Source organism: Bison bison, unplaced genomic scaffold (genome assembly GCF_000754665.1).
Source record: "Bison bison bison isolate TAMUID 2011002044 unplaced genomic scaffold, Bison_UMD1.0 scf7180017864508, whole genome shotgun sequence".
NCBI classification, from domain to species: domain Eukaryota; kingdom Metazoa; phylum Chordata; class Mammalia; order Artiodactyla; family Bovidae; genus Bison; species Bison bison.
The window spans coordinates 17,106,204-17,116,283 of NW_011495064.1; the positions used below are offsets into that span (position 1 = coordinate 17,106,204).

General features: G+C 43.9%; 1 pseudogene; it reads left to right on the forward strand.

Annotated features, from left to right (window-relative positions):
- Nucleotides 1-6,806: 6,806 nt before the first annotated feature.
- LOC104981007 lies at nt 6,807-9,512 on the forward strand (annotated as a pseudogene).
- Nucleotides 9,513-10,080: the final 568 nt, after the last annotated feature.

Genomic DNA, 10,080 nt, shown 5'->3' on the forward strand with positions numbered 1-10,080 from the left:
CAGATTTGATTCCTTGCTTGGGAAGATCCCCTAGAGAAGGGAATAGCTACACATTCAGTATTCCTGCCTGGAGAATTCCATGGACAAAGGAGCCTGGTGGGCTATAGTCCATAGAGTCACACAGAGTCAGACACAACTGAATGACTAATGCTTTACCTGTCTCAGACTTGAAATTGTGCCTCATTTGAACATTTTAGGAATCTCCACTGTTAAAGAGTGTCAAATGTGGATCGCTCATTATATCAGTAAAACAAAGGGTTAAAAAAGCTCTCTGGCTAGGGATGGGGTTGGGAGGAAGGTAGGTGTAGGTTCAGGATAGGGGGACACATTTGCACCCATGGCTGATGCATGTTGATATAAGGTAAAAACCACCACAGCATTGTAAAGTAATTATCCTCCAATTAAAATAAATGAATAAAAAAATTTTTAAAGGCTCTCTGGATAGTCTAAATTTATGATCTGGCATATTAATAATTTCTTAATGAGCAATTCAGAAGGGAGTGTACATTAAATATTAATGGTGATGAATGACAAAATATGATCTTATTCTGTTTATAATTTATGATATAGTTCTTATTTCCATAAAGAATTCGAGAAGTTTACAAATAAAAGACACATTTATAGTAACACTCTTAATCAGAAAGAAAACAATTACTAACAGTAACAAACTATATAGATGGGGAGAAATATATGTGTTACAATGTAAGTTAATGTTGTTACAGCAATTGAAAATTAAATTGGTACAGGTCTTCCTGGCAGCTAAGGGGAAAAAAATTGGGGGTGGGAATAGTACATTATGAAGTTATAACATTAAAGCTTTTATCAGCAAAGTTTTATTTATTTATTTATTTTTTGAGGGTTTAGCTAATGTGATCAGAATACTTTGCTTCCTGTTGTGTTAACTGGGTCCAGGGGTAAAATTAAGAATTCCTAGAAAAATGAAAGGATCATATATTCCTTGGGCTTTAGTAATTTTCACTGGATAGGAAAAAAGCACCCAGTTGAAGATGCTTTTATTTAAAATTATTGTGTCATATTCCTTAATCTTTTTACTATAAGGAAAGTAGAGTATTGCTCATTTAGGCCATGGACCAAACAGCCAGGAAATACCATGGATTAAACCGAGTGCAAGTTGCTTAACCTCTATATGCTGTTGGAAGGATATCTTCAACCTTTTCAGATCCGTAGATCAGAAGGCAGCCCCACTTGGGGCATAGATCTCTTTGCTATATCCCAGATCACAGCATGAAAACAATTTAGTAATAAAGGTTCTGAGGTTGTCCACATGTTTCCCTGTCTAGAACCCACTGCTGCATCAATTCTGACCCCTTGAATAGCCAAATTCCTGGGAGTTGACACCTGCCACTGGGAAGCATTCTTATCACTTCCTGAGACCCTGAAGCATACTGTTTTCTGGCCTATCCTTTTAAACTTTCCTAATGCTTTTAGGCTTAGAATTATTTGTCTATGGATGTTCCCCTGAGTAGGACATGAGTCCCCCAGGTATGTCAATAATATGTTGCCCCTTGGAAATAATATTCTTCAAAAAGTCATTCATTATTTATTTAGAAGGAAGGTAGAGAATGTGAGGGAAAGGGGAGAAGGAGATTCTCTGGTAGTGGCACTTATTCTCTTCTCTGTGGCCAGGTCTGGTCTCAGACATTCACATCACACTTAGTGAAGCAAAAATGTACAGCTGACTGAACACAGCAAAATTCAGTGGTAATGCTGGTTCCTTAGGTGTCTGAGGTGTGCCACCTGGAGGTTTCAAGTCCCATCCCATGTGGCTTATCAGAAACACTTTCCTAATAACTCTTATGGTCTTCCTGAGAGGACTTCTGGTAAATGCAAGCCTTTCTATTTAATCACATTTCAGCAATGTTCTAATACCTTTTATTGATTGGTGCCCCAGACAGCTGCCTGGCTGGCCTTCACTTTAATGTAGCTCTGGTGTAGGCTTCAGTGGAAATTTCTTTGGGGTCTTTTACATACACATCTATGACCCTTTTTTAAAGCTGTACTGAAGCCACAGAAATCATATTCCCCCCCAAAAGGTCAACAGTGAAGTCACTTCATTTCAGCAAATGATGCATTAAAAAAAAACCCTTGCCTGAGGAAATGTGGAAGAAACTTGGCCTTTTTTGGCCCCTGACTATTCCTTCTTTGATGTGATTTTGACTAGGGAAAAGAAAATAGAAATTTGGGCAGTTTAAAAACCAACCAGCATGTTCATAGGAGCAGGATACACAAGATCATCTACCACAGGATTAGTTTTCTGGCGTTAGAATGAGTGCCACTTAGAGGGTGTTTAAGGTTATTTAAATGTTCTAAATGAGTGTCGTCTTTGATTAATAGTGCCTATGCTCAGACAGTAAAGCGTCTGTCTACAATGTGGGAGACCTGGGTTCCATCCCTGGGTTGGGAAGATCCGCTGGAGAAGGAAATGGCAATCCACTCCAGTACTATCGCCTGGAAAATCCCGTGGACAGAGCAGCCTGGTAGGCTACAGTCCATGGGGTCACAAAGAGTCAGACATGACTGAGTGACTTCACTTATTGTATGCTGGGAAAAGGAGTAATACTTGAGAAAATCGAAATTGCTGAACATTAAATGGAAGAAAAGAAAGAATATTGGAAATAAAATTTAATTAAATGAGACTTGATGTTTAGATGGAAAATACATTATTTTCATATGGTTTGCCATCCATCACTGCCATCCAATCCTCTTTACTATGGAACAATTCAACTTATATGGTCCAGATGTCAGAAACAAAAGGTACATATATTTTTTGGTAAATTGGAAGAAGTGAAGAAACCGGATTGTGTATTTTTACCTTCTTTAAAGAGACTCGTGTTTTAAATTTTTCTGAATGTTTTACTTAATTGTACAACTTGCATTCTAGGAGACAGAAAAGAGCCTTCTGTTCAATATAATGGACTCAATATAATGATCTCCCACCTATGAGGGCCCTGAAGGTGTTTATTCATCTGTTCAGTTATGTAACATACTCACCTGTCTGTTCCTTCTCTTAATCCTCATTCTCATACTCTGGTGTACCCTGGGACAGGTAGCAAGATTAATGTTATGTAGAACATGCTCTTAAAGAATCCTTATCTGAATGTGTGCCACAGATTAATTAATGACAGAGCACATGCTTTGATGAATCTGAGTGAACTTGCTAGGAGAGAACTAGAAGAGACCAACTTTCTCTGAGAGATGAAAAACACTAGTAGGCAGGAAGAGGAAGGGGCGAAGGAAAAAAAAAGAAGCAAAAAAGAAAGAAAAAACTTCTTAGAGGAAGAAATATGTATCTTGAAGGATTAACTACAGTTAGTCAAACTGAACTTGCTGTCTCTCTGAATGTTTTTGGTGTGTATATGTAATTATAAAAATCATATCTAATGAAAAATGTGGGATGCTTTTTTTTTTTTTTTTTTTAAGACTGAATGAAAGCATGATTCCCCAACTTGGAAAGTCCACAGTCTTCTCTTAATGCAGTTACTGTAGTAATAATGGTGATTGATTAGAGTTGGTGAGACCCATTTTTCATCTCTGCTGTCTGATCCCTTTATTTCATAGATTTAGAAACTGAGGCCCTGGATTGGGAATTTGGGACCATAAAAAGATGTGTCTACTAACACAGTATGAGTTAAGAGCTCATCTGGGATCAAGTCCTTTTTCTCCTAACTTCTAATCTGAAATCCGTTATGTTCTACCATATAAACTGCTCCAAATTAACTTTTAACCAGAGAATACTACTATATGGTGTATATTCAGGAGACTTGATCAGCATAGTATCCGTGATTGTATCACATTTTCTGGGGTTTTATGATCAATTGATATCAGAAAGTAAAGGTATTGTATGTACCTAACTTGAAGGTGATTTCAGAGTGTGGTTAATCTCCTGTATACAATGAGTTTTTTTTAAAAAATTCATTTTATTGGAAGACAAGGCAGTGCAGAGCAGTGAGTCTATTTGAATGCAATAGTGCTTTTTAGGTCCAGCCAATTTCTGATTCTCCGAGGCTAAATTCTATTAGGCATAAAAACTCAAATTTCAGGCACCTTGCATTGTGAACATAAGGAACATCTGTAGCAAATGTCTCATATTATAACTACTGGATACTGATTACTATCAGAAGAACTAGGCTTATAATGCTTATGGGCTAAAATGAAGAAAGATTAATTTCTAAAAACACCTAAGTACCTTACTTCTATGTTTGAACTGAACTGGAAGGATGGTGGATGATGCTGATAAAAACAACCTGCAAGTTCTCAGTTTGATCTTTTTTTCCCTCCAGAGCATTTATAGGGTTACCAATAGACATGTTAATGATAAGTACTATTAATTGGGCATCTACCACATTCTAAACATTTTAGATACATTATTCTAATGTACATAGTAATCCTGAAAGTCAATGTATCACCTTAATTTTACAGAAGAGAACAATAAGGCTCATACAGAAGTTAAGCATCTTGTCTTGAAGAAGAAAAATTAAAAATTTATCTCCTTCTCCTTCTGCCTCTGTAACTCATCTTGTTCCTTGCAAAGTCTAGATCATGTAGGTCTCAGAAAGTGGGGACTCACAATACTAAGAACTAGAGCTTATCTCACTCACTCTTGTCCTGCTCTTTGCAATTGCCCTAGCCCCTGCAAACCAACAAACCTGCTTCATCATGCCTGTCCGTGTATAAAACTCTGTAACCCCTTTGTTTGGGCCTCAGAGCTTGGAGTGTTAACTCCTGTTAGGCTTGGTCAAGCAGCATAAAAATAATATTATGCAGCACAATAAACTTGAGTTCTCCAACTCTCCGAGTGTGGTGCTTTGTTTCTCCAATACTGGTTTTTGCAACATTTCTGGAGGCCCCGTTGAGATTCCAAACACACTGGCCCCTTGAGCTGCTGGACTGGTGGCTCAGCCAGGTCAGAGTGGAGGAGCCCCAAGATGAACGAGGACGCATGCCGCCTGACAGTATTCTGGGTTCTCTTTTGGACTGATGTTCCAACTCTCTGGATGGCTGAGCCCTGATCAGACTCATTGGAGGGACGGACCAACTCACCAGGAATGGCCACAGGATAAGGTAAGGCCCTGGGGCTGGTCCCCAGTCAGGAAATCCTACCCCTACAGGTGGAAGAGGAGACTGATCATCTCCTTGGAGCTCCCAAGAAGGGAGCATCAGATAGGGAGACCTGGGGACTCAAGAAAAGAGAGGTACTGTGATAAACTCTGAGTGATTGTGTATGCATGATTGCTGATTGAATGAAGTAAAAGTGAGCTCCACAGTCCTTGGACTACAGGGCCTGAGAGGGTTCAAAACCTGTGGTTCCATGACAAACTCATAGGGCTGAAAGGTGGTGCCAGTCTCTGGGGGATTTTATCCCGTCCTGTGAGCCTGGGGTTTATACTGACCTGCCAAGCCTAAGAGGCATCTTAAATCTCCCTCGGGAGAGCAGCCGGGTGGACAAAAAATGAATGTGAACAAGCGTGCGGCCTGATTTGCTTGCGCTTCAGGCTCAATGGTGTGGCCTTATGGCCTTCACGGCTATGGAGTCCAGTGGGCCCTAGCTTGTGCTTCCGTAGTAACCTCATATGGTGTTTGCTTCTGGGGGAACCAGTCCCTCCCTGCAAGGCAGATCCTGATCAGGGGTTTATACTGATCTGCCAATGCTAAGAGTCACCTAAGTTCCCTCCGGGGATGCAGCCAAGCAGGCATCTGAATGGTCTCTTTTTTTGAGGGGACACCCACCCTTGTTTGTCATTGTGCCACCTACTCAGAGCAGGATACACAGGGAGGTAGAAATTATTGGTTACTGGTTATTCTTCTGTTGATTGACTCCTTGAGCCGACATCTAGGAGATTAGGTTTTCCTCAAAACCCTGCCAGGTAGATTACATTTGTCAACACGAGGGAAGTTCCTCTAAGCCAACAGTTTTAGGTTGCATGATAAAGAACTTTAAGAAGGGCTTTGTAGGAAATTATGGAGTCAAGATGACCCCCCAGGAAGCTTTGTAACTTATGTGAGCTCAATTGGCCATCCTTTGATGTTGGATGGCTGCCAGAGGGCACTCTCAACCTGCCCACTGTCCAAGCAGTACATGAGATTGTCAATGGGACTCCAGGACATCCACATCAGTTTCCATACATAGACTCCTGGCTTCTAATAGCACAGACCCTGCCCCCATGGGCAAGATTTTGCATGAATGAACAGGGACAGGGTAGGGTATTTGTGGCATACCCACTCAAAAAAAAGGAGAAGGGAACACTATATTCCGGGGAGATTCAGTGGAAGACCCACTACTGCCCCCGCCATACGTTTCTCTGACTCCACAGACCCTGGCACAGCCAGCGTCAGACCCATTGCTGGACAGCCTACATCCCTCCGTGTCCCCCACACCACCTCATGAGCAAGATTCCAGCCCTGAGCCAGTAGGGAAGTGGCTCTGCTCGGCCAAACAATCTAACCAGCTGACTATGGTCCATTAGATGCCACTGTAAGAAACTCAAGGTCCTCAACAAGTGAACCAGTATGGCTCAGTCCAGCCTGGTTGCTCCATCCTCTATTACCAGCCCTTCAGCACTACTGATCTCCTAAACTGGAAACGCCATAGCCCAGCATACTCTGATAAACCACAGGCTATGATTGACCTCCTAGAGTCCATTTTCCACACCCTCAGCCTACATGGGACAACTATCGCTAGCTCTTCACCACTGAGGAAAAGTGACGCATCTCGACAGAAGCCCAAAAATGGCTCTGAAGACAACCGCCCAGAGGTCTTAGATGTAGAAGGATGGGCATGAGAAGCGATGCCAGAGACGAGACCTAATTGGGATTTTAATACCAGAGAAGGACAAGAAACCCTGGGTCACTACCATGATGCCTTTCTACATGGACTTCGAGTGTGAGCCAAAAAGCCCACCAATATGTCCAAAATTACAATGATAATCCTAAAAGCAGATGAGACCTCCACTGATTTCTATGAAAGACTGTGTGAAGCGTTCTGGACATACACCTCATTTGACTCTGAGACCTCTGAAAATCAATGGAAAATTAATGCTGCTTTTGTGGCTCAATCCTGTGCAGACATCCAATGAAAGCTCCAAAAGCCAGAAGGCTTAGCTGGGATGAATGCCATACAACTCCTAGAGGTAGCGAATAAAGTCTTTGTGAACCGAGACCGTGAAGCCCCAAAATGAAACAGAAAACAGCCCTGCTAGCAGCAGCATTGAGGAGCTCAGATATAGTGAAACAGACTGTTTGCTCGTGGAAAGGAGAAACTAAGAAGAGACTACCACTATGCTACAACCAGTGTGCCCATTGCAAACAGACCAGACCCTGGAGGAATGAGTGCCCCCATCGCAGAGGGACAGCTAAAGGGTCAAAAAAGTTCAGTCAACCCAACAAAGAAAGACACCAGCCTGAGCCGGCTATCCAAAGCCTTGTTGGCCTGGCTAGAGCAGAATCAGAATAGGGAAGACCAGGCTCCCTGATCCTGGGCCCCCAGGAGGCCATGGTCACAATGAAAGTAGGGGGCCAATCAATGACTTTTATGGTGGATCCTGGAGCTAAACACTCTGTGATAACTACACCCGTGGTTCCGCTCACAGGCCAAACAGCAACTATTGTTGGGGTCAGGGGACATGGCAGCCTTCTCATTTTGCAAGGCCCATTCATGTCAGCTAGGGGACAATCTGGTGACTCATAAATTTCTGTACTTGCTGGGAATGCCCCATTCCCCTGCTGGGTAGAGACTTACTGACAAAACTGGGGACGCAAATCACCTTTGCCCCCAGAAAGCCAGTGAGACTCACCTTGGGGAGGCAATCGGCTCTGATGATGGCCATGACTGTGCCCGGGGAAGATGAATGGCATCTCTAGTCCTCAGGGAAGGAACAAATAAGTCCCCCCAGACTGCTTAAGAATTCCCTGATGTCTGGGCAGAGAAGGGGCCCCCAGGTTTGGCCAAAAACCATGCCCCAATTGTAGTGGACCTGAGACCAGGAGTCACTCCTGTTAGACAAAAATAAATATCCAGTACCGCAGGAAACACACCTGGGAATTCGGGACTGCATCCAGGGCCTACGAGATGCTGAGATCCTAATCGAATGTCAGTCTCCCTGAAACACTCTGCTCTTACCAGTCAAAAAACCTGGAGGGAACGACTACCGTGCCATCCAAGACCTCTGCCCCATCAACAGTGCAGTGATCACCATCCATCCAGTGGTCCCAAATCCCTACACTCTCCTGAGTCTCTTACCCACTCAGGCAAGCTGGTTCACCTGCTTTGATCTCAAGGATTCATTCTTCTGCCTCTGGCTGTCACCAACCAGCCAGCTCTTGTTTGCCTTTGAATGGCAAGATGCACACACTGGGAGAAAGACACAGCTGATTTGGACTCGACTGCCACAAGGCTTCAAAAACTCACCTACCCTGTTTGGTGAAGCCCTGGCTGTGGACCTTGCTGCCTTTCCCAGGGAACCTTTAAACTGCACCTACTCCAGTACGTGGATTACCTGTTGCTAGCCAGTCCCACCCAAGGGGACTGCTGGAGAGGTACCAAAGCCCCGTTGGCTCTACTCTCCACCATAGGGTACAAAGTGTCATGGAAAAAGGCTCAGATCTGCAGATAGGAGGTCACATACCTGGGGTTTGTCATCTCAAAAGGGGATCAGGTGCTTGGACATGAGAGGAAGCAAGCCATCTGTTCAATACCTTGGCTGAACACCAAGTAAGAAGTCTGTGAGTTCCTTGGGGCTGCCAAATTCTGCCGGACCTGGATACTGGGTTTGTCTGAAATTGCCAAGCCTTTATTTAAAGCCACAGCAGGGTCTGATAAGGACCCCGTAGAGTGGGGACCTGAATAGGAAAAGGTCTTCGAGGAGATAAAGAAACTCTTGACCAGCACTCCAGCATTAGGGCTGCCAGATGTGATTCAGGACTTTAATGTCTTTGTACATGAGAAAAATCACACTGCACTGGGGGTCCTCACATAAACAACTGGGCCATGGCAGTGCCCGGTCGCATACCTGTCCAAACGACTGGATCCAGTGGCTGCAGGATGGCCGCCATGCTTCCGGGCATTAGCTGCCACTGTGGTTTTGGTCAGAGAAGCAGATAAACTTACTCTAGGACAAAATATAAATGTAAAAGTTCCCCATGCTGTTACTGCCCTGATGAACAGCCAGGGGCATAAGTGGCTGACCAACTCCAGGATGACTCACTATCAAGGACTGCTTTGCGAAAACCCATGGGTCCAACTCGAGACTGTGTGGACACTCAGCCCCACCACCTTTGTACCTACAGAAGCAGGAACCCCTGATCATAACTGTGAGGAGGTCATAGATGAAATTTACTCGAGCAGGCCAGAGCTGACGGACATTCCCTTCCAGAACCCAGAACTGGAACTGTTCACTGACAGAAGCAGTTTCATTCAAGATGGGCAGCGCAAAGCAGGCTATACCATAGCAACAACTGACAAGAGAGTGAAGGCTGCGGCCTTGCCACAAGGGTGATCCGCACAGTGGACTGAGCTATGGGCACTCGCCAAGGTGCTAAGGCACGCCGAAGGGAAACGAGTCAACATTTATACTGATTCAAGGTATGCCTTTGCTACTTTATGTGTACATGGAGCCATTTATAAAGAAAGAGGACTATTGACAGCCGGGGGTTGGGGGATGCAGGGGTGGAAAAGAGATTAAAAACAAAAAAGAAATCCTTCAGATGTTGGAAGCAGTCTGGAAGCCTTCCCAAGTGGCAGTCATCCATTGTAAAGGCCATCAGCAAGGAACTGATCCAATCAGCAAAGGAAATAGGTTGGCTGGCCAGGCAGCCAAGGAGGTGGCAACCCAACCAATCCCCACAGTGGGCCCCAAGTCAATCTTTAAGGTCCTCTTGGCACAAGAATTGCCTCTGTCCCTGAGATACACCAAGGAAGATCAATGGGCTCTAAATGAGGGAGGAATAAAAGAAAAGGAGGGCTGGTGGAAGCTTCCAGACCAAAGACTCTGTCCTCAGCAATTTAGCAATCCAGCTGGTAAAGCAACATCATGAAACAACTCATTTAGGAAAAACTGAGCTGGA